This window comes from Rhipicephalus sanguineus, chromosome 11 (genome assembly GCF_013339695.2).
Source record: "Rhipicephalus sanguineus isolate Rsan-2018 chromosome 11, BIME_Rsan_1.4, whole genome shotgun sequence".
Classification (NCBI taxonomy): Eukaryota; Metazoa; Arthropoda; class Arachnida; order Ixodida; family Ixodidae; genus Rhipicephalus; species Rhipicephalus sanguineus.
The window spans coordinates 32,631,783-32,657,784 of record NC_051186.1 but is presented as its reverse complement, the minus strand read 5'-3'; positions in this window follow the sequence as shown (position 1 = coordinate 32,657,784).

Below are 26,002 nucleotides of genomic sequence, written 5' to 3'. Positions count from 1 at the left end.
ATCGCATCGACACCGGCGCCCAACCACCACTGCGGCAACGTCCATATCGCGTGTCTCCCGCAGAACGGCGGATCATTAATGAGCAAGTCGACGATATGCTTCGACGCGACGTTATTCGGCCCTCGGACAGCCCATGGGCGTCTCCCGTTGTTCTCGTTGCGAAGAAGGACGGTTCCGTGCGGTTCTGTGTGGACTACCGACGGCTCAACAAGATCACTCGCAAGGATGTTTATCCGCTGCCGCGAATCGATGACGCGATTGACAGCCTGCAAGGAGTCGAATTTTTTTCGTCTCTTGATTTGCGCTCGGGGTACTGGCAAGTACCCATGGAGGATGACGCTCGACCGAAGACAGCCTTTGTCACGCCCGATGGCTTGTACGAGTTCAACGTCATGCCGTTTGGTGTGTGTAATGCGCCCGCGACCTTCGAGCGCATGATGGACACCGTTCTGCGCAACTTGAAATGGCACACGTGCTTGTGTTACCTGGACGACGTCGTGGTTTTCGCTCCGGACTTCTCCACGCATCTCCAACGTCTGCGGCATGTTTTGACGCGTTTGCGCAACGCCGGCCTCCAACTGAATCTGAAGAAGTGCCGATTTGCAGCACGGCAGCTGACAATCCTCGGCTACGTCGTGTCCAAGGACGGAATCCTTCCCGATCCGGCCAAGCTTCGGCCGTGGCCGAATTTCCCAAACCTACGTCCGTAAAAGAACTGCGCAGTTTCGTAGGACTGTGTTCGTACTTTCGACGCTTCATACGAAACTTTGCCACCATCATATCGCCGCTGACGAAGCTCCTTGGAAGTAACGGACCCCTAAATTCGTGGTCGTCCGAGTGTGACGACGCGTTCGCAAATCTCCGTCGTTTGTTGACGTCTCCTCCCATACTACGCCACTACGATCCTACGGCCCCAACGGAGGTACACACGGACGCCAGCGGTGTAGGCCTCGGCGCTGTCCTTGCGCAGCGCAAACCAGGGTTCCCCGAATATGTCGTGGCATACGCAAGCCGTACCCTTACCAGAGCCGAGACCAATTACTCAGTCACGGAAAAAGAGTGCCTGGCGATCATATGGGCCACGGTGTAAGAAAAATAATTTTCTTACACCGTGATATGGGCCCTTACAAAGTTTCGACCTTATTTGTATGGTCGCCCATTTGATGTCGTCACCGACCATCATGCACTATGCTGGCTGTCGTCATTGAAGGATCCCTCAGGCCGTCTCGCCCGCTGGGCACTTCGCCTGCAGGACTATGACATCCGCGTGCTGTACCGCAACGGACGCCAGCATGCTGACGCCGACGCCCTCTCGCGCTCCCCCTTGCCTGACGACAATGCCCCCTGCTCAGTACCTCACAAGGCTGTTGCTTCAATCAACGTTCACACCATTGCTACCGAACAGCGCAAGGATAAATGGATCACGTCGCTGATCGACTTGCACACTGATCCGTCGGCAACACCATCCACTCGCGCGTTGCGTCGTCAAGCCCACCATTTCGCCGTTCGTGACGATCTCCTGCACCGACGCAATTACAACGCCGACGGCCGCCAGTGGCTACTAGTGATACCCCGCAGTCTGCGTTCTGAAATATGCGAAGCCTTCCACTCTGACCCGCAATGTGCGCACTCTGGGGTATCCAAAACTTACCACCGCATTCGACGATACTTCTGGCGTGGGATGTACCGCTACGTGCAGAAGTTCGTTCGCTCCTGCCTCGATTGCCAACGCCGAAAACCTGCAACGCACGTGTCGCCAGCAGGTCTACAACCATTACCTTGCCCTAACCGTCCGTTTGGGCGCGTGGGAATCGATTTGTATGGACCACTTCCTCTGACTTCGGCTGGTAACCGCTGGGCCATCGTCGCTGTTGACCATCTAACGCGATACGCCGAAACCGCCGCCCTCCCAGCGGCTACAGCGCGCGATGTTGCCTCCTTCCTACTACACAGATTCATACTGCGTCACTGTCCACCCCAAGAGCTTCTCAGCGATCGAGGCCTTGTCTTCTTATCAGAAGTCGTGGAAGCCATTCTGAAAGAGTGCCATGCTGTTCACCGCAAAACTACTGCTTACCACCCGCAGACGAATGGCCTAACCGAACGCTTTAACCGCACGCTCGGCGACATGCTGTCAATGTACGTCGCCGCCGATCACACCAATTGGGATGCCATTCTGCCCTTCGTCACCTACGCCTATAATACCGCCCCCCCAGAGCACTACTGGTTTTTCACCCTTCTTCTTACTTTCTTTATTGTGAGGTATGAAAAAGAAAGAAAAAAAAAAACCTCGGCCTGCACCCGTTGCACACCATCGACACGATACTTCCATACAAGCCGGATCCATCTGAGTGTGCGCCTATTTCTGACACAGCCAGGCTCGCTGAAGAGTGTCGCGAGCTTGCCAAGACATTTACGACGCATGAACAAGAGCTGCAGAAGAGCATTCGCGATGGCACCACCACTTCTGAGCCTACGTTCCTCCCTGGAGCGCTCGTATGGCTCGCGGTCCCTACACTCTAAAAAGTAAAGGAGGAAATGGGGGGTCGAGGTTACTCCTTTAGGGGAGTAACTTACCTGCCACACCCATTACTCCTTTTTTGGGGTAACTGCGACGGGACGAACCGTTACTCCCCGTAGAAGTTGCTCCTTCAGGGAGTAACTGACTGGAGCAACGGATGCTCTTTGTGAAAACTCCCACGGGAGCAACGGTTACTCTTTCTCGATACTCCTCAAAGGAGGAACGGATAGTCTTTTTCGATACTCCCACGGGAGGGACGGTTACTCTTCTTCAATACCCCCAAGGGAGCGACAGTTACTCTTTTCGATTACTCCTCTAGAGAGCAGCCGTTGCTCCTTTCCTAAACTCCTAAAGGGAGGAACGGATGCTCTTGGTCAATACTCCTATGGGAGTGACACTTGCTCCTTACAAATACTCCCGAGGGAGGAAAAGATAGTCTTTTTCAATACTCCCAGGGGAGCGACGGTTTCTCTTTACAAGGAGGAATGGATGCTCTCTGTCAATACTCCCACGGGAGCAATGCTTGCTCTTTCTGAACACCTAAATGGAGTAACACTTACTCTTTCCCATTAGTCCCGCAGGGAGGAATGTATATTATCTCTCAATACCCCCATGGGAGCGACATTTACTCTTTCACAACATTCCTCATCGGAGCAGCATGCAGTTATAATCATCCTCAATGCCTCTCGATGGAGTAACGTTTGCTTGTATTGAGTGCTCCTCAAGAAACCAGCAGTCCAGCTCTCCAATCGGCAAATGAAAAAAAGTTTTGAGGAACATGATTTTCATCGGGTTGCGCCAAGTCTGACACAAATGCTCCAGGAGAGGGTAGAAATCCAGATCTATTTGTGAGAAAAATACTTTATTGAAATCAGTCTGGCTGTTCACTGGCTCAAGATGGTTAGAGCCACACGGACGAGTGACGTCGGCCGCAAGACGCTCTGAACTTTCAGAACTTGACACAGGAGATCGAAGGTCCGCTGAGCTTTCTTGCCGAAAACAGTGTTCAGCGCCCAGTATAGCGCGATTTGTGTGGCAATGGCTGCCAAAAGGCCAGTCTCCTTAATATCAAGGCCCTCCAGGCGCATAGTAAATTCCCTTGAAGTCAACAAGCTTCCATTGTATGTCACTGTCGGCACATGATGCGTCTTGATGGGGTCCTACAAAAAAAAAGGCACATTTTAACACAACGCTTGTTGCTTCATTATTACAGCAGCTGCTTCATGTAGCAACAGATAAAACCTAATGCTTTACTACACACTGACAAATAAATGAAATTGCAACTTATTTGCAAAACATGATTCGACACTGGAAGGAACATTCTTAACAAGTCAAAGCATTTGCAGTAAGGCTACAGGTTTATCCACAGGTTAGAGATTGGTCTCGTTTACACGGAAGCCAATTAATTGGTTCTGAAAAAAAAAAACAGAGGCCTTTGCTGTTTGCAGGCAGCACTCATGCTAGCATACTTTATAAAGTAGAACCCTGCTGATACATTTTTCAAGGCCATGTGCAAAAAGAATGTAGGAGCCAGGAAATGGGAAAAAAAGTAAAAGTGAGAGTCGTAGTGAAATGCACAATCATATCTCAGTGGTTATCGATGAAAAAAAAAAGTGCAGCGTTGGCTCCTGTACCTTTTTTCCATCTGATCAGCACAATGCGAGCAAATTCATTGTGGTAGGTGGGAGTTGAGCTGTTAGAATCAATTATCGACTTGAGAGACTTACTTTCCTGCACTAATTATAGATACCCATTGTGCCACGTGGCTCCTGCCATGATAACTTGAGTGTACATTTTTTCCGAATAAACCCAGTGTCTGAGTGGCCAGCACCTAAAACGGTATCTTGAAGCGACCATCCGTCGTGATCCTTTCACATCCATAAACAAGATTATCGCTGGATGCACCGGCGATAATGCCATGAGCAATGACGATCTCAGCTGACCTGCTCAGTATTTTCGGCATAGTGCCAGGTTGGTGTGGCTTGTAAATGGTCGCATGTCTTGCAACAGTGAAAGACCAAAAACACAGCCCTTTTTCCCAAACTTCACCACCACTGCGCGCATTGGCACACTCGGCCATGATCTCATCAATCGACAGAATTGTGGAGTTAAGAACTGCATTATCGACGAAAACATTATTGTAAGTGATTCCATTGGAGGCATGAAAGAACCGAGCATGACTACAGCAATGACCCGCAAGTAAACAGAGTGCGAAAAGACCATGCCGTCTCTGGTCTTCATGGCCTTAATTTTGCCAACACCTCGCACAAAACACATTTTAGAACTATGTGACCTTACAGATGGCTGTGAATTGCAAAGGATGATTGAATAATTGATGACTGAATAAATGTTTAGGGGGTAAAATAGACTTCAAATCTTCCCGAAAAAAATTGTGAAATTAGAGAAAATATGCGATTTGTCGCATGTTTGACCGTATTTTTCATACTGATGCGGTCCAAGTAAAAATCCTCCACATCCGGCGTTTGATAGAAGACTTTGTCGTTAAGTAATGAAGAAAGTCTAATCAAATCATTTTTTGTTTTAAGGAAGAAAATAATTTTTGAATTTGGCGCTCCGTAAGTGCCCGGCATTTCTTTTTGTTGCCACTTCGCCGCAAAGCACGTGGTCGCCCTTGCAACTGAAACTCGTCACAGGCAGCGGCAAGATGCGAGATGTATGTCAGTGACTCGTGAGTGCTCGAAAGTCTTGTCGCGTTGATCTCAGGGCGACGAGTAATCAATTTGCGTTACAATGTGAGCTTGCTTGGCGGGCCCAATGGGAAGTATGGACGCCCGAGAGCAGCCTATGGCGTCGTTGGCACAATGTGCTAGAGGCCGTCTGCACAACACGTATACCCCCAAAAAAAGTGTATACAATGTGCATTATTTCTTTCGGTATATATGTGTATGCTAGTTGTGCAGACGGCCCTGTAGCACACTGTGCCAACGCCGCCATAGGCTGCTCTCGGGCGTCCATACTTCCCATTGGGCCCGCCAAGCAAGCTCACATTGTAACGCAAATTGATTACTCGTCGCCCTGAGATCAACGCGACAAGACTTTCGAGCACTCACGAGTCACTGACATACATCTCGCATCTTGCCGCTGCCTGTGACGAGTTTCAGTTGCAAGGGCGACCACGTGCTTTGCGGCGAAGTGGCAACAAAAAGAAATGCCGGGCACTTACGGAGCGCCAAATTCAAAAATTATTTTCTTCCTTAAAACAAAAAATGATTTGATTAGACTTTCTTCATTACTTAACGACAAAGTCTTCTATCAAACGCCGGATGTGGAGGATTTTTACTTGGACCGCATCAGTATGAAAAATACGGTCAAACATGCGACAAATCGCATAAGTTCACAATTTTTTTCGGGAAGCTTTGAAGTCTATTTTACCCCTAAACATTTTTGTACTATAATAAACTTTCCTGAAAATCATACTAGTATTAAGATTGGTTAGGGGGAGTTGGAGATAGCACAAGAAAAAATCACGAACATTGAAGAGTTTTGTAGTTTTTGAAGATACGTAGCTGGTAGTGAAACACAAATATTTCGGAATTAATGAATAGGACAACTAAAGAGAACCTCTGCGATAGCGCCAGCGTGGTTTCAAAGCTGAACACACAAAAAAAAGATTTTATACACATTTTTCTATTAGGCACGGTTTAACAAATACAAGCGAACATAGAGGGGGCGCCATGATCGTCAAAATTTTTATCGAGCAAAAATGTTTTGCCACAATACTCTATGTGGCAGAGGAAAAAGGCACAAATTTTATCATCAAAATTTGCGACGTGCGAGCGCCACGTCTGGGACACTTGGCATGGTATGACCCAATAATAATATCTGGGTTTAACGTCCCAAAACCATGACATGATTATGAGAGACACCGTAGTGGAGGGCTCCGGAAATTTCGACCACCTGGGGTTCTTTGACGTGCACCTAAATCTAAGTGCACGGGCCTCAAACATTTTTGCCTCCATCGAAAATGCAGCCGCTGCAGTCGGGATTCGATCCCGCGGCCCGAAGGTCGCGAGATCGAATGACAGGGTCAGCAGTTGAGTGCCATAACCACTAGACCACCGTGGCGAGGCTTATCCATTGAAGGTGCAACTAGCAACTGGGCAAAGAGGCCTATCCATTTGAGAGGCCTGCTTTATAAAGAAACTAACTACGAGCAAGACTTCGATTTGGGCGAGTTGGTACATGCTTAGCTAGGGAAAAACAGCGCAAAAAAGGACGAGGACGCAGGAACACAGTACTCTGTACGAGCGCTGAACTTACAACTGACATCTTTATTGCACCAACCACTCGTTTTTACAGCGCATCAAGCCGAGCACGCCATTCCAATCACACCGCCAATCAAAATCATCAGGTATGCAAACTACATTGTCACTGAAAGCTATCACATGTACATGAATTTCACGTTCTGTTTTGCCGTTTGCCTTCTTTAAAAATTGTGTGTTCTCAAAACAGAATTTGAAATCGTGGAAGCGTTTTTTATCAGGGAAGCAGGAGACACTTGCATCATCAAGCCATCTATTTTGCTCACTCACGCTGAGATTCAATATCTCAAAGCTTTCATGTAAATCATTTCCTTTACTGTGTTTTTTGTTGGTCATCCTCTAATTTTCCATCGACTTACTCTCAATCATTGTTATCGCGGAAAGTGAGCCTGCGCCTCGAACATGGATTGTTTGTTGTTTTTTTGTGTTTTTTTTTGTTGCTTGTTCATCCTTGTTAGGAACTGGTTTGTTCATTTTATCTGAGTGTGAAAGATTCATGCGCACGGTGTCATTCATGTACACGTGTTAGCTTTCAGTGACAATGTAGTTTGCATACCTGATGATTTTGATTGGCGGTTTGGTTGGAATGGCGTGCTCGGCTTGAGCGCTGTAAAAACGAGAGGTTGGTGCAATAAAGATGTCAGTTGTAAGTTCAGCGCTCGTCCAGTCTACTGTGTTCCTGCGTCCTCGTCTTTTTTTTTAGCTGTTTTTCCCCATGTAACTAAAGTTTTTCTCAAAGCGGTGTGCAACAAGCAGACTAAGTAGTAATTGATAACGATACTACTACTCACGGGACCTGGCTGGTCACTCGAGCATTTATTCTTGCTCTATTTTCGATCACGTCCACTTCTCTAATGTCTACAGACACTTGGAAGTCTTCGTCGAAACGCTATAAAAATAAGAATGCCAGAACTCAGAAGGGAACTACGTAACACACGGATGAAAAGTTCGGAAGTGTCGTGGTTGCAATGCTGGCCAACAAAGATTCACAGCCTACTGTTGCCACAAGCAGTCATACTATTTATATATCCCAAATTTCCGCCATAGCAAGTGACAAGCGCGACATTTTACTACATCTAAAATTAAAACACACTATAACGAGGTTCGACTACTGACAGTGTCGGCTACTCATACACGTGCAGCAGCGCTAGATGCCGAACACTACTGGAATTGACGCCTTGCGTGGCCTCGAAGAAGGATATCCTACTCAACAGAAATAACTTTCACGTTTTCTATGATGAAAGAAGTGAGGGCTAAATTCGGTGCAACAATGTTGTCATCAAGGCTTAGATGGGACCAAATTTGGCAATAACGTAAAATTTAGCGCTGCCGGATTTTTATATAAAATGGACGATGCTCAAAAATGTAACACAAAGCTGCAGTAATCGATGACAAACGCTGCTGCAACCGCTACAACATGACGATCAAGCACTCACCGTTAAGCAGATGGTGGAGACGTCAACTTCAGAGAACATGTCCAACTCCTTTATACGTTCCATTGAATCCCGCCCCATTCACGGCTCGTCGAAAGTGATGACGGCATTTCTGTCGCCGTATGTAACGAGGCACTTCGATGACATTGGGCGACAACGGTGCAAGACAAAGAACAGTTCTCAAGCCTGCCGCGGCACACGCACTCGCTCACACATACACGGTGTAGTGTCTCTACGACTCGATTGCTCTAGTCCTGAAACACCCAAAAGTGAAACAAAGCCGGTGATTAAAACAAAACGAACTTATTTACTGATACATCAAAATAGGAAACGTCCACGCAGCTCAAAAGGTTCGCTGGCGACTGATGTTTTCCCGGGTACGCCGGATCGGATTCTCCTCCTTGCACCACAAACACACACACACAAAAACAACCACCGACACTAGCATGGGCGTCCGCAGGATTTTGCCTTGGGGGGTGCAAACCCGTGTTACATCGCGACTGGGGGAGGGGGGGAGAGAGAGCTGGCACAGCTTGGGGTGGGGGGGGGGGGCAAGTGCCGGTGTGGCTTGAGGGGAGCAAGTGCCCCGTTTTATGGCCCACTTCGGAGTGGAGAACAGTCGCGGTTTCAGTCAAGCGCGCTTTCTATGTTCCAAGGCCACGGACACGGGGGCCGTATGCTAGACGGCCTTCGCTACGCGTGGCTCTTGCACTGGAAACTCCAAAACAAACTGTCCGCGACACACAGCCCGTATCCACGTGCGGTCCTCGTTGCCATGACTGCTGATTTATCAGTAGCTCTACTGATGTTTGTAATTTCTTCTGACTCAGTGAAAAGGTGACGGAATCTACTGCTTTTTGGTCTTTTTACAAAAATGAAAGGAACCTCTACGTTTCTTTACTAAGTTTACATTAATGTGATATCACCAGACAAACAAGAAATTCCTTTCTTTGCGATGTTCTCAAACGCAGCACTACTTTTGACTGACGAGCCATAGACACTATAGACTTTCATACAGTAAGCATAACAGGAAGCTCTATGTCATGAGCAAATACCAGCAAGTTGTGAGACAGAAATGTGAATGCACAACGCGCCCCACAGCTACGAAACCACAAGCAATATACTATCTGGCTCTCGCGCCAGTGCCCCATACCCCGTGCGAAGAAGTATGGACCCTGGAATAAAGGAAGTATGGGCCACGGTGCACCGGCCTGGACGTATACATACCGTCGGGCAAACAGGGCCCACCTCCACCGTTCAATAAAGGTCATCCTGTCATCTCTCTTAACAATTTTATTTTAGTTATTTATTCATCCACTTATTGCTTACAAGAAACGAACGAGCATCGTTACGGCCACTAATATACATTTTCCAGGCACTGACACTTCGTAATGCACTTAACGTAAAAATATGCTTAGTAGTGAAAGGAGATCTACACGCTCACCCCCTCACCCCCCGGCTCCCTCCCTCTCCTTCACGAGGCGTGCGGGAGTAAGTGTTGCCATTCGTCCTCCCGTTCCTCTCATTTTGACGAAGGACCAAGCAGTTACCCTCCGAACTTTGCGCACGGCACGCATGCTTCTGCAGTTCGTCCTTCGAGGGAGTAAAGCGCCCTTTTTCGGATGAACTGCGCAGTTACTCCCGAAAACTTTTTACTGCAAGTGGCCTCTCTTCAAAACTGCTGCCGAAATACGAAGGCCCATACCGGGTCGTCAAGCGCACATCCCCGGTCAACTACTTATTCGAACCCATCGAACTAGCTTCGGACATGCGCCGTCGAGGGCGCGACATAGTCATCGTGGAGCGCCTCAAGGCCTACTATATGACCCACTCATAGTGACGAGCTGTTAGGTCGCCGGACGGCTCCCTTTTCGTACCCGGGGTAATTGTGGCGAAGCAATTGGTACTGTTTAACGGTTGCGTTCTCCAGCGGCTCCTAGTGGGTCGTCCTCTTATAAACGCCGCTCGCTCTCGGAGCCCGTGCTCTTGCCTTGACTGTCGCCATACACTGTAAGCAAAAAAAAGCCGAGATGAGAGTAAATGGACTTGTCCTCTAGCGCACGCCCCGATGGGGGTTTTATATGCTCCGTCCAGGGGAGTAAAAAATTTACCCCCCTTAAGGACGGAGGTTTTGGATGGACTGAGGGGAGTATTTCTTTACATCCATAGGGGAGCTTTTCCAGGTAAGTATGGTTATAAAAAAAAATGCTTTTCGCTGTCGCACCATGCGCCAGAGAATCTTTAATTAAATTAGCATCGAAACACGCAAACTCAATCGCACGTACGCAAACATGCACACAACATTCGCAAAGTAATACAACACTCACACTCACAACCGCTCGCCACCCGCGCTTCACAAACAAACTTTGGTCACCGAGTATATAAAGGCACCACATCTTGACCTCCATTGTAGCTCAGATGGGACACTTATTTTCCGTGTAATTAATCAACAAACATTCATGGCGTACGTGTAAATTTGCGGCGGGCTTATAGATACCACTGAGGCACACCTATCTTTTACTATAAACCCGCCTAACATTCAACGCCTTTTAAATGCGAAGCATTTCTTAGCGAACCTCTGGCACTTTGGGCGTTTCTATCTACGTATCTATCTATCTATCTATCTATCTATCTATCTATCTATCTATCTATCTATCTATCTATCTATCTATCTAGCCGCCTACGTCTGGGTGCTCTCATGATCGCCTCCTTAACTTGGTGTAGACCAAAATTTGCATGGGAGGGTAAGAGGACTTGACGAATATGACAGCCGGGTCATGACATGAATAACGTTAAAATCTTGTCGCGTACGTCGTCAAACCCTTTCCACTAGACACGTGTGGCACATACCCGTTTACTACGGGACGCGGTGTACGGGTATGCGCCACAGGTGATTGACAGTTTATATCTACCCAGGAACGGCGAGAACAGACATTGTTAACCTAAATGCTAGAGCGTTAAGGAAAACCAACATCAGCAGCGTTGACTCAACGAATGGAAAGAATGAAAATTAGGATCCCAGCAGGAATCGAACACAAGCATTCTGCGTGGCAATCGTGTATTCTACCACTGAGCCACGCCACGTCTATAAATTGGTTTGGAAAAACAGCCTACGCAGGCGTAATATCGGTGCAACGTCAATTGTGGTTGTGGTGCTGGCTATCTAATTTTACAAGAAAGCAATAAACACTACATGATATTCCTCCGATGTCTACTCCTACGATACAGGCGTCATATCAGATTAACGTCTGTAGTTCCAGTGTTGGCTCCGCTTTTATAGCAGTCTAATACACATTACGTTTGTATTCCTATTATTCAGCAAGCTATATTGAAGCATTGCTCGACCCCGGAGGAATACATTAATGAAAGTGACATATGATATCCACATCACTGCACCGTAAAGTGCACTTAGTCCGCCAGAACGACGCAGTGTCCTCTTCATTTCTTACGAGGCTGGGCATGACCGAGGATGATGCCAGATTGATTGACAGCCGCTTTGTAGACTAGGCTACGTAGGCCACATACGCCCAGGTAGTCTACATATACGACAGACACCATATACTAATGTTGGTCTACGTAGCACTATCCAGGTCTACCAGCCTCGACGGCCTATACCTCACCAACGCGAAGGGTGACTTCAGGTTCCGGCATGTCGCCGGCTCTGTCGACAGACAATTTGTCGACGGAATGACCGAGGCATCCACGAATTCCAACAGCTCTACTATACAACACATTTCACTACACATGGACCCCTCGTCACCACGACCACCAGGGGCGAAGCCAGAAATTTTTTTTCGGGGGGGTTCAACCATACTTTATGTATGTTCGTGCGTGCGTTTGTATGTGCGCGTGTATATATACGCAAGCAAAACTGAAAAATTTCGGGGGGGTTTGAACCCCCCAACCCCCCCCCCCCCCCCTTGGCTACGCTCCTGACGACCACGACCGGATCTTATAACAAGTCATGACCAGCTGCTGGTGCTCACTGATCACGGTAATGATGTCCTTGTTCAAGAACTGTCAAGAACTTCTTGCACACATGCACACGTGTTCGTGAAACGTGCGTGCGTTCTCGGGACACGTATAAACGCTACATACAGCTTACCGCTTCTGGTGTTGGTAATACCCACGTTGCCATTGGCAGCGTTAGCCAACCGTAAACAACTGGTTATATAACACATATGCGGCTCTTCAACATATATAAGTGTGCGTATAAAATTTATACAAATCTCAAGCGTCATTTTGTAACGTGTCGCTCAGTAAAAAAAGTTACGCCACAGTCACCTACCCGCCGCATGCTTCGCATAACATCGACTCCCACGGCACGTGGGATCTGCCGAATTTTTTTAATTAGCGAATTTTGATTATCAGCTATGGGATGTATCCGCCTTAGCAGTACTGTGCGTGAGTCTGTAAAATGCACATAATCGTACACGAACCACGAGCGGCCGTGCACGAACGCTTCAGCGGCACACATTCACGAGCAACACCGGCGAAGAAACGGCTATACGATAAACGACAGCTCGCGATCACAAAATGCTTGCTGCTGTACAGTTTTCGTCGCCGTTATTTTACACACACACTGCCGCTATCCGAGTCCGCTATCAGCGTTAAGCTACAGAGCGATGCACTTACAACGAACGAGACGGCTCGTAGTCGCGGTTCCTGTTGCTCGCAGTGCATCGGCGGTCGCATGTTGGTTCAATCTGTCTCGTATCGGCGCTCGCCTTCTCGCTAGACGTTTGGCAGCGGTGGTTGCATGGCGCAAAAGAGACAATTTAGACTTATTCATTCCAGCAGCTTTTATTTTCTGTGAAACATATTCTTTGCTTCACCGGTGGCCGGTGTGAGCTCGTAGAACTCACCACGGCGACCGGTGTGGCGGTGCGAGTTCGCTACGCCACCGGCTTGGTACTGACGACGTAGCGAAGTCTTCTTACCGCTTAGAAGTTGCAGCCGGTGAAACATCGGTTCGGTGACACTCTGAGAAGCAAGCGTTGCCGGTCGGGGCGAGCGCCTCGCCGGCGCAGCTCTCACACCGGCCGCCGGCCGGCTTGATGCCGACGACGTAGCGAAGCCTACTTTTTACTGCTTCGAAGTTTTAGCCGGTGAAGCTCCAGAAACAACCCGCTGACGATCGCAACAGCTTACTTTTGTTACCGATGAAATTATTCTTCGCACTTCTTCGTAACTCGGCACGTTGAAGCGAGATATCCGTGGCGTGTCGGAGGCTTGCACTCGTGTGCATGGGCATTACCGCTTGACGGGAGAATAAACACGGGACAGCCAGCTCGATGTGTTCGCGGTCGGACGCTGGCGCGAGTTGAACTTGTCTCTGACCAGAACGGTTCAGTGGAGAAAATAGTCCTACACGTCTGCACAAACCAACCGGCCGTTGCAAATCCTCGCTGCACTGATAATTTCGTTGTCTGTCAACAAATGCTCGCACGGCGACCCACAAACGCACGTTCACACACGCACGCACGTCACGACCAAAAATGGTTTTTAAAACTCCAATAGGGAGTTTCTAACCACGTGACCTAAAACACCGTGGGGAGTTTAACAAGGTCATGTCGTTCATAAACTCCCTCATTAAGCAAGGGGCGTTTTACGACGACATGTGCCGACTTCACTCCGCTACCACGGAGTAATATGATTGGGGCATGGGGGTTTTGGGGGCTCATATGCTGGAAAAGCTCCCATCTCGGCTAATTTTTGTTTACAGTGTTACAGTGTAGCGAGTTGTCGCCGAGTCCCGTCCAATAAACCGCTTAACACACAGATATATATATATATATATATATATATATATATATATATATATATATATCTGTGTGTGTGTGTGTGTGTGTGTGTGTGTGTGTGTGTGTGTGTGTGTGTGTGTGTGTGTGTGTGTGTGTGTGTGTGTGTGTAGTGCATCAGCGACACGTTAGTCATAAACGTGAGGCGAACAAGCAAGGCGAGCTCGATCTGTTTATATAGTTTGATGAACCATTATTGGGCTTATTGGGCTTGGCTCGCTAACAGTTCGGAGGGCAATCTAGTGAGCATCGAATACTTGGCTCATTGAATCGTTAAGCAGAACTGTAATGCGAAAAGCGCTTTTTAGTTTTGAAGTCTTCTTCCTCGCTGTTTTCATTCGCTCTGTTGTACATTGCTGCTGACATGGGTACCTGTTCCGGGAAATTCAGCAGTAAAGACAAAACGCACGTGTCCATGCCTGAGGTTCCCTCTTTCATCTACGTGAAGTGGCGTTGCTGTAACAAAGGCAGTGTGTCATAGGCTGATATTCCCGATGAAATTACCTATGCTGATCAGGAAAGCAGCGTACACTAAAGAACGTGTTGAAAGGGTGTCGTTTCGCCTCACAAAAATAGTCCTGATATCTTTTATGCCTCTCGACTGCATTTTTACCGCGCGCCCAGCACTCCCAGGTCACGAATGGCATGCACGTTATCAACGTGAGACAGCATTCTTCATAGGAAAGTGGCGAGCGCCGAGGATTCAATAAAAGAAACGCAAGCCCGCAGCAAAGCAGTCGGTGGAAGATCACTCCGTCGTTGCTATGGCAACGGCTCGCGGCCGCGCTTTGTCGCGTTTCCGCGTCTGCTTGCCTACCGTTTCGCCGTCTGTTCCGCGCACAGCGGCCCCGTCGCCGGCGGCCTCCGTCACTCAGCAGAAGGGGGGGGGGGTGCACTTGCTGAAGGCCTTGACAGGTTGAGAACAACACCTATGCTCATTATTCATGTCGGTAAAACAACCCCTCCATCAAACTTTTGAGAGGGGAGCTAGGGGGTATGCCCCTGCGGCATACCACCTAGATTCGGGCCTGGGATCTGGACTCCTAGGTGGCCCCGGTCGGTCTACGAAACTTCTTCCGAAGTACCACGGCCCGTACCGTCTGGTCTAGCAAGCCTCGTACTTGATATAAGCCGTAAAGTCGCTTGAGACTTATTGCAATCAAACAATGTCGAGGCATGAGACTGTGCATATGGACCTGCTAAAGCCTTACTGTTACTGTGCATCTGTCCGTAATTAGCCAGGATGGCTCTTTTTCGGAGGGGAAGTAAATGTAATGCAAAAGAGCAGCACTACTTGCAGAAGCAAAGAACGCTGCTCCCGTAGAAATAAGGCGACGATTAGCGCACCCAGGATTTCTGTCAGGGGGGGGGGGGGTTGAAATTCTGAGAAGACTACGGGAATGTAACGACAAATGAAATAATGAAATATGTGATACCAAATAATAATAATAATAATAATAATAATAATAATAATAATAATAATAATAATAATAATAATAATAATAATAATAATAATAATAATAATCAATCAATCAAACAAACAATCAATCAAACGTTTATTTAATGTGCCCAGGAACAACCGTAAGGTCTTTGTACTAGCGCACGAAAAAAAACAAAAAAAAACAAGGGAAACATTCATAATAAAATATCAGGGATAAAAAACGTTACAAAATTGCACATATACAACTATGCGCAGGCAGAAAAAAAAATATCAACAGTGTACAAGGCTATTTAAGTACAGTGCAAAGCTCGGAGCAGAACAACGACTGGGAGCTGTGAAAAACATCGAGCTCCAAAAAGTAAGCATTGTAAAGACGTTGTATCCTGCCAATGGTCGAATGTTCACAGAGGCAGGCGGTTACATGAAAAGGTCTATTCTCTCTGGTCAGCTTACGTGGAATTCGGAAATTAAGACAGTTGAGCAGTACAGGGCAGGATATGATACCATGCACAAGCTTGTAAAGAAATAACAGATCAGCGCGATTTCGTCGGCAGCAAAGTGATGGCAATGATAATAATCCAGCAGCGTTAGAACGAGATCCAGAGTCATTTCTAGCGTAACGATGGTTGTAAATGCTTAGGAATTTTTTCTGGACTCGCTCAATGGCGTTGCTGCTGGAATTAGGAATGCCATTCCAGATCACAGATGCATACTCTATTTGAGGAAGACATAGCGCGGTGTACAATTTTCGGAAGGGCACAGGAGAACGGAATTCTCTAGACATTCTGCAAACACAGCCTAGGGTGCGAAGACCCCGCAAAGCAACACGCTTAGCATGAGCAGAAAAGTGTAAGGTGCTATCAAAAAGAACACCTAGATCATTGATCTCACATACCTTACACAACGACACAGAATTGACAGAATATAAAAATGGCACACTAGATGTTTTTCGAGTGAAACTCATTACCTTGGTTTTTGAAATATTTAGGGAGAGGTTATTGCTCCTGCACCATTCAGAAAAAGAACACAAATCAGATTGCAGCAAGCGACAATCGATAACTGAATGAATTTCCTTAAATATCTTTATGTCATCGGCATACAAAAGGAAAGAAGAATTCCGAATGACAGAAGAAACATCATTAACATGAATTAAAAAGAGGAGTGGGCCCAGTACCGACCCTTGAGGAACCCCACTAGTAGCTTTATACAAAGAGGACGTTTGGCCATTAACGGCAACGTAACATAATCTATCAAGAAGATAGCTATGGAGGAGATTCACAATTGAAGAATCAACATCAAAGTGTGCAAGTTTATCCACAAGCAGCGAATGGCTGACAACATCAAAAGCTTTGCTAAGGTCACAGTAAATAGCGTCAACCTGTCCTCTCTGCGAAATAGGCGTGGAGACTTGCATCATGAAACTGGCAAGATTATCACCACTTTTTGCGCAAAATTTTCTCAGACAACGGACGAAACAAACACGGACGGGCGCAAACTTCCAACTGATTTTATTATCAACAAGTGACATATATATATATACACAAATATGACTACGTCAAAACAAAAACAACAATGGCACAGGTGTGCAGTGTGTCAGCGCGCATCAGCTACTCCCTCCCCCAAATGTAGTGTTTCTTCCAAGAAGGCCATTTCCTTCTGTGTCAACGAAACTGACGTCATGCTCACGCAGTTGCTGCCCTCCCGTTGCATTTTTGCTGCCTCCACAATCTCTCGCGTTCGCTGATCCCCGTCATGAAAAACAGCAGTACACTGTTGATACAGCGGTTTACACCCACACTCGTGGCAATGAATGGCCAAATTTCCATCCCTGCCCCCTTCCACCCTGTTCGCATGCTCACGCAGGCGTTGGTTTAGACACCGACCTGTTTGCCCAATGTAGGGTCGTCCACACGATAGTGGCAACTTGCAAACGACTTCCTTCGTGCAGTCAACATACTTCTTTCGGTGTTTTACGCCGCATTTTTCCTTTTTGGGTATAAATGGGCTTGTGGCGATGCATAGCTTTGACAGTTTCTCAGGCGCAGACATGACCACCTGTACGCCGGCTTTTGCACCAATCTTTTTAAGATTATGCGAGATGCCGTGCAAGTAAGGAATCACCGCCATCTTTCTTAAATAATCTTAAAAAGATTGGTGCAAAAGCCGGCGTACAGGTGGTCATGTCTGCGCCTGAGAAACTGTCAAAGCTATGCATCGCCACAAGCCCATTTATACCCAAAAAGGAAAAATGCGGCGTAAAACACCGAAAGAAGTATGTTGACTGCACGAAGGAAGTCGTTTACAAGTTGCCACTATCGTGTGGACGACCCTACATTGGGCAAACAGGTCGGTGTCTAAACCAACGCCTGCGTGAGCATGCGAACAGGGTGGAAGGGGGCAGGGATGGAAATTTGGCCATTCATTGCCACGAGTGTGGGTGTAAACCGCTGTATCAACAGTGTACTGCTGTTTTTCATGACGGGGATCAGCGAACGCGAGAGATTGTGGAGGCAGCAAAAATGCAACGGGAGGGCAGCAACTGCGTGAGCATGACGTCAGTTTCGTTGACACAGAAGGAAATGGCCTTCTTGGAAGAAACACTACATTTGGGGGAGGGAGTAGCTGATGCGCGCTGACACACTGCACACCTGTGCCATTGTTGTTTTTGTTTTGACGTAGTCATATTTGTGTATATATATATATGTCACTTGTTGATAATAAAATCAGTTGGAAGTTTGCGCCCGTCCGTGTTTGTTTCGTCCGTTGTCTGAGAAAATTTTGCGCAAAAAGTGGTGATCATGGAGTACCAACTAGCTCGAACCCACACCTTGTTATGGCAAGATTAGTGACAGTTGAGCGGCCAGCGAGAAATCCATGCTGATTCACAATCAATGAACTTTTTTACATCAAAAGACAATATTTTGTGAAGAGCAAGCTCAAAGATTTTGGATGTGGCACAAAGAAGGGAAATAGGGCGGTAGTTCGAGACGTCACTTTTACAGCCAGACTTAAACACTGGGAAAACACGAGCAGTTTTCCACATGCTAGGAAGCGTTGAAGCATGCAGACACTTGTTAAATATGGTAGTCAATACTGGGACAAGTATACTGCCATAGGCTTTTAGTATGGCAGAGGGGATGCCATCTGGGCCAGCTGAAAAGGATGGTTTCAAGCGCTTAATGCATTCTGAAATGGAATCTTCATCTAGCGACACAGCATCAGCTGTGCCAACTGCCTTAACCTGTCGACCGTTACGAGCTACAGAGGCTGGAGACTTATAGACAGATGAAAAATGCATGGCAAAACAGTCAGCAACGGCTTGAACTTCTACTCCATTTGGGTCCAGTATCCTGAAGGACTCGCCACTTTTGCTCGACCGTCTGCGCACATACTTCCAAAACTCAGCCGGCCTGTCAGACGCGCTTTTTTCTAAAAATGAAATATATAGACTGTGATCCCGTTTATAAAGGCGTTTACAAAGAGTACGAAAACGACAGAATTCTTCCTTCAAATGAGTTGATGCAGAACGTTTATACTTCCTGTGTGCACGATCTTTATGTTTCAGTGCACTTATAAGTTCTGATGAGAACCAGGAGGGATATTTACAATGATGAGGTGTATACTGGGGAATGAACTTGCGCATGCTGGTCAAGATAAGCTCCGTAAACTGATCGACTTGATCATCAACATTGGGTTTGTCAGTTACCAGTGACCAATCTGTGGTGGACAAGTCATGGTACAAGCCAACGTAGTCACCTCGCTTGAAGGCAAATCTGGGCGTTTTGTCGATTTTTCTGGGAAAGCTTGGTTTTCTGGTGAAATACAGAGTGTTAGTTTGAGTGGTGGGTGAAATTTGTCAGGACGAACAAGAGAGATGTGAGAGAGTGATACTTCGATAGGTTGATTATTAGAAATACACAGATCTAAGACGTTACCACAGGAATTGGCAATACTATTGTGCTGCTGTAGGGAATTAAAAGCGAGAAAATCTAACAATACGCTGCATTTGTTCTTTAAGAAATGATGATAATGAGAAAATTTAAGTGTGGTCCAGTCAATTCCTGGTGTGTTAAAATCGCCAAGTACAAGAATTTTGTGCTTCTTATGTGAAATTACCACATTTTCAATAGAAGAGACGATCTGATTAAAAGCAATTGGTGAAACGCTAGGCGATACATAGAAACATCCAATCAACAATTTTTCACAGTGCTCAAGACTAATTTCGATCCAAATTGATTCAGAAATTGTTTCTATGTCCTTGCGTCTAACAGATCTTAGAGAACTGTCTATAGCCATCAATACACCACCACCTTTTTGTTTAGTTGCACAGAAGTCCCGATCACTGCGGAAGGTGGTGTAGTTCGACGGAAGATAGTCACAGGAAGGAATTTCACTGCATAGCCACGTTTCAGAAATCGCAATAAGGTCAAAAGAAGACGAAACAACATTAGCGAAGAATTCGCGCGTCTTAGTGCGAAGACCACGAGCGTTCTGATAAAATATATCCAAATTACACGGCACCGTTGCTTACGGGTGCGCACTCTGAGGGATGGAGCATGTCGTCGTGGAGAATCCCACGGAATGGTTTGAAAATGCAACCGCACGGCCACATTGACGGGTCATTCAGACGTTTCGATGTATCTTCGTCAACTGTAACGCAGAACGAGGAGTAAGAAGGATATTTTGTTTTGAGCCGCCGGCAGGAAATGGCAGAAAGGTCAACAGACTCAATGTGTTTCTTGAGGTCAGCAGATGTAGTGTCAGGGCTCAACTTGGACACAAATATAGCCCACTGCCGCTGGGGTCGTTGGGGGATTTGAGCCACTAACAAAGTGGACGAGTCCATGGCTCCAGTAGATACATGTGTTTTTCTTTTCGTTTCCTTTCTTGCACTCACTGTGACATTGGCCGAAGAGGTTTCCGTACGATCCACAACGCGGAGCTTCAAATCACGCTGAAAACCTGGTGGTGGGGTAAAAGGTGGGAGCGTTTCGGTGTTATGAGTCGTATCAGAGGTCGCAGGGGTGTCGGAGTTCACGGAAGACTTTGCCGTTGGAGACGTTGGAGACGTTGGAGAATTTGCAGCCGTTGGAGACTTTGCAGCCGTTGGAGACTTTGCAGGACGTTCCCCTAGCTTGGGGGTGACGCAGCGTGTCAGCTCATCGCGCAGAAAACGAACCTCACCACGAAGGGAGGCGACGATACGGACAGGTGGTGTTGTACGGACCTGCTGCTCAGCCACTCGGGAATGTTCCTTTCGCAGGCGCTCATTGTCCTCCCGCAGCTGTGAGACCTCGTCACTCAGGAACGAAATCCCTTCCAGCGCGTCGAGGAGCAGGCGGCGAAGGCCGGCTACCTCCTCACCCAGGTCACCCGAAGGGGCGAGAGGTGGACCGGTTGGGGAACCACGTGGCGGCAGGGAACACGCCGCCGTCGCGCATACCTCGGTCTCGTCGTTAGGCCTGCCACCATGCTGGGCGGAATCGCACAAATTGCACGAAAATGTACGCGATCCGGACTTCAAGAGCTGCAGTTGGTCATCTGGCCAAGTCACACACTTCGCGTGCACACGTTTTTCGCAGATTTCGCAGCGGAAAAACTGCTGCTTACCGAAAAAAGGGCACGAGCAGAGCACACACGCATCCCGGCTGGGCGCCATGCTGCGGGCTTTCATAATAATAATAATAATAATAATAATAATAATAATAATAATAATAATAATAATAATAATAATAATAATAATAATAATAATATCAAATGTGATGATGATGATGATGATCTTTCAGCGTTTTGCAGCAAGATATACATAACTTGCAACTACGTCACACCGCGGAATTCTGGGATAAGATTTCGCGGCATGCGCCGGCATTAGCGAGCACATGGCAGCAGACGACACCGACTCAAGCTGTGCGGCTCTCGCATTTCCCGTCAACGCTTCACATCGCAACGGCGATTTGTGCGATATTTTGCTGCTGCACGAGAAGTGTAAATCAATAATTAAAAAAAGAGACCAGACGCGGGGACGTACTGTTTGCCAAACGTGATCACAAACGCGTGCGACCGCACGAAAGAGCTGCCCGAGAAGCAGAGCACATGGATTATGCGCGCGTAAACAGCAAGGACCTCAGACGTTGCACAACGTTTGTGTGTGCGGGTGTCACTTCATAACAGGCAAGTTATGCTTCCGAATCTCCTCATCTTTTCGCCGAGTGTATCACCACGGAGTTATGCGCGAGGTCAATTTTTGTGGAAACGTGAAGCACCGAATTGAACACAGTGATCGCTGCTTGCTTTTCGGGAGGCCCTCCTAGCTCTTCGTTGAAACGAACCCCGACTGGGCGCCAAACATGTTATTGGGCCATTGTTTTATGCAGCTATCAGCGACGAAATCTGTGCAGTTTGAGCGCCGCAAAATGCAGGCGGCGAAGAGCGCCGCTGTAGGTGACTCGTGCGAGGTTGTTTCAACGATTACGTGCGACACCACTGGCGACACAGCAGGCTGCATAATGACCTGAACGATTCTCGTTCGTCATAAGCGCAAGGCAAATGATCACAACACGCGCACTACGCCGAACAATCCGCGCACGACCGTAAACACAGCGCGGTCACTGAGACGTATGTGCTCGGTGATGGCGGACGGAAGACAGGAACTGACGTCACTTGCAAGTTATGTATTGAAAATACTTGAGGGGGCCGAGAAACCACTCAGTGAAGCAGTGCACGTAGAAAATAAACGGCAAATTGAATAAACCAAGGCGTAATATAGTTCCAACAAATGTGTCTGGCAAATACTTGTTTTTGTAAATTTTTCAGCTCCATGTAGTGATAAGGGTGTCGACGTGCGGGCCGGCTGGTGATCGCGCAATGCTGTTATAAAACAAATGATTACTATGGTAGCGCAAACCAGGGGCGTAGCCAGAAATTTTTTTCGGGGGGGGGGGTTCAACCATACTTTATGTATGTTCGTGCGTGCGTTTGTATGTGTGCGTGCCTATATACGCAAGAAAAATTGAAAAAACTTCGGGGGGGGGGGGGTGTTTGAACCCCCCCCAACCCCCCCCCCCCCCCCTTGGCTACGCCCCTGGCGCAAACAAATCGGACGCAAGAAAGGCACACGAGGACACCCGGCGCCGTGTGCCTTTCTTGTGTTCCATTTATTGTGTCTTGTGTCCGATAGCCACAGTAATCAGGAAATGTCATACAAAAAAGCCCCATTGGCAACTTTAGCAGCTGAAAAATTCTGCAACTGAGAATTTTGTGCATAATGCGAGCAGAACATCCTATATTATACTTTCTTCGAGCCTCGCCAAACTACAAATCTGAAAGTGTATCGTAAATATTGATTGTAAACTTTCTGGCATTGATTATACACAGTATGCACAGGTCAGTGCAGCACACGTACAATACAATTCTCAGCTCACGGATAAACTGCATTGTAGCCACGCTTACCGATTTGCCATGTCATTCGGGTGCACAGGTTCGGCGACTGAAGTACCCTCTGATAAGTCACTGATCGATTGACGCATCTGAAGGCGCTATCCCACGTAACACAAAACCGATAATTGACGTTTTATAAACGTTTATCCGAGACGATAAAAACGTTTAGAAAACGTCACGGAATAGAAGCTAAAGGTCTAGAAAACGTTTTATATCTCGTCTAATGTCCGGCTAGAATCCGTTTTTAAGACCATCTAGAAAACGTTTTTAAGACGATCTAAAAAACGTTTTTAAGACGATCTAGAAAACGTTTTAAAAACGTCGCAAAAAAATCCCATTTTTAAAACAGATAAAAATATCCCATTGCATCGTATTTGAAAAAAAAAACGTTTTCTAAACGTTTTTAAGACGATCTAAAAAACGTTTTTAAGACGATCTAGAAAACGTTTTAAAAACGTCGCAAAAAAATCCCATTTTTAAAACAGATAAAAATATCCCATTGCATCGTATTTGAAAAAGAACGTTTTCTAAACGTTTTTAAGACGTCATGCAGGAGCTCTTTTCTTTTAGCTGTTTTGTTTTTACGCATGCAATTATAATAGTGCACGTTTTTAGGAAGCCCTCTCTGTTATAATAATTACAGTTACTTTATTCTGTAATTACTATTACAGAGTGAGAGCTCAGTAGATTCACAGACAAAAGTGGTCATGTCATAATTTATTATGTAAAACAGCAACGATTCCTGTACAGCATAGAAACGTAAAAATCACGAAATGAGATATAGCATGCGACTATATAACATTATTCAGAAGTGGCAAAAGAACGCAAAGTATCGCGGTAATTAAAATGCAGCTATATAGTATCCAACCTTGAACACTTTTTTGTTGCACGATTCATCATTCGCAAAATTGTTGTCAAACAACTAACAGTGCAATATGACAAAATTTAGGATCTGGCACAGCCATTCTGCAATATGCAAGCGTCGTCTCATTAGCTTTACTTAATCAAACGCAAGGATGAAGTGAAGAGAAATTGTCGAAAAGAGAATGTCGCTGAAGCCAACGACTCGACAAGGGGACTAGTTTCCGTCAGGCAGGGGCGCAGCCAGAAATTTTTTTCGGGAGGGGGGGGGGGGTGTTCAACCATACCTTATGTATGTTCGTGCGTGCGTTTGTATGTGTGCGCGTATATAAACGCGAGCAAAACTGAAAATTTTCAAGGAGGGGGTTTGAACCCCCCCCCCCCTTGGCTACGCCCCTGCCGTCAGGGCCCTGACGAAGACAAGCATTCACGATAAAACGTTTTCTCAGCGCTTCATCTTCCGCTGAGCTTTTTTCTTGTAGGAAGGAAAGAGAGAGAAGGAACAGAGGATAGGCAGGGACGTTAAATAGCGTCCAGTTTGCTATAGCCTACTCATGGGAGAGTCACGGAGTAAAAATATAGAGAAAGAGACACATTTCACAACACACACACACACAGATGAGTGTATCGCAGGTGGTCACTCAATATTGTTGCCTTGAAGTACTGCAGGAGGGCTCGTGTGGTTTTCTGGGCTTATGGGCTATGAAGACAGACTCCCAAAATCTTTCCTTCGGGAAAAGGCCGACCGTCAAGTCTCCTGAAGGCTCACTGGCACACTGGAGAGTCCGGCGATGTGTTTGAAATAGCATACACTGCAGCGGCACAAATGATGATCGATAGTCTCTACACAGTTGCAGCTATCGCACATCGATGAATCTGCCCTACCAATCCGATAGGTGAATGAGTTAGAAGACGCTACACCGAGCCACAGCCAACACAGCAACACAACAAAAAGACGTGGACAGTAGAAGTGGACAGGACAGCGCTTACTCCTGTCCACTTCTACTGTCCACGTTTTTTTTTTTTTCAGTGTGCTTCAACCTAATTTTCCAAACATGAACGTAAACCAACAGTCCCAACTCGGCATCTTGCTCCAACACAGCATTCTAAGCAGGAAAGGAGGCATGCATCAAGTGTGGAGATAGGTTTGCACTAGGCTTACCTACGAGCGCGACCGTGCAGGGACGCGACGTTCTCCACTGCCGCTGCGTGCGACGACGCTGCGGCCGGGTTCGTCGTTTTCTCCGACACGGCGCAGAAACCACGCACGAGGCAGGGTAACAGCAACAACTGGTTTATTAACCCAAGATGCAGCACAGTACGACACTCACAGGCTTGCAGGCCGTAAGGGGAACTTCGCAAGGCCGATCGAGTACGCTTGCCAGCGGCGCTAAGACTACCACACAAAGGGCAGCGGTCGAGCACACGAACGAGAAGCCGCCTGCTAGAGCAGCGCGTCAACCTCTCGCGCTAGCCTGAGAGCATCTCTGACGCGGGCAAGCCCGCGCCAGACAGAAGCGAGCTCAAGGGGAAAGGGGGGTTGTCACTGGCGGCCAATGAGGAACGGCGTTGCGCAGTGACGTAAGCTAGCTTGGTGGCGTGAGCATGTGAGCATGTCGAGGCATGCCCGGACGCGTGCCCGCGCGCCGGGAAGCGACGCATGGCTGGCGCTGCCGCCGCGGTCGCCATACCGCCGATTAACGGCGGTCCCCGGCGCTCGAGCCGCGCGAGCCCAACACACGCGCTAGCTGGGGAACGAGGCGCCAAAGGGGTGGGCGCGCTCGATTCCCACACAAGCACCTGGTGTGTGTCTCCCTTCGTTTCAAAACAATCGTCAGTAGCGCTACTTAAGACCACAGTTAGTGGAAATCAACTCCAATGTGTTGAAATCACTAATAACAAAACAAAACTGCAAAATAATATTTGGCCCACCCAGCCAAGAATGCGCAATGAAAAAAGAACGTAAATTGCTTGCAAAATCACTGTTGCTGAAGTGTATTGCTCACAAAATGAAACTTTTAGGAACGTTCTTACAACATGCCTCTGTTGGAACATTTCTCACCGAAAAAATGTTGGAGAAAAACTCTGGCATCATTACAGAAGCAAGACTAGACGTTGGGAACAAAAGGCGCCATTTTAGACGTTAGCTAAAAATATTTGTAGGTGCAGCATCCGTGTTTCAAACGGCGCCCACTAAAGAAGTAACGGTTTCAGACTTCGAAATG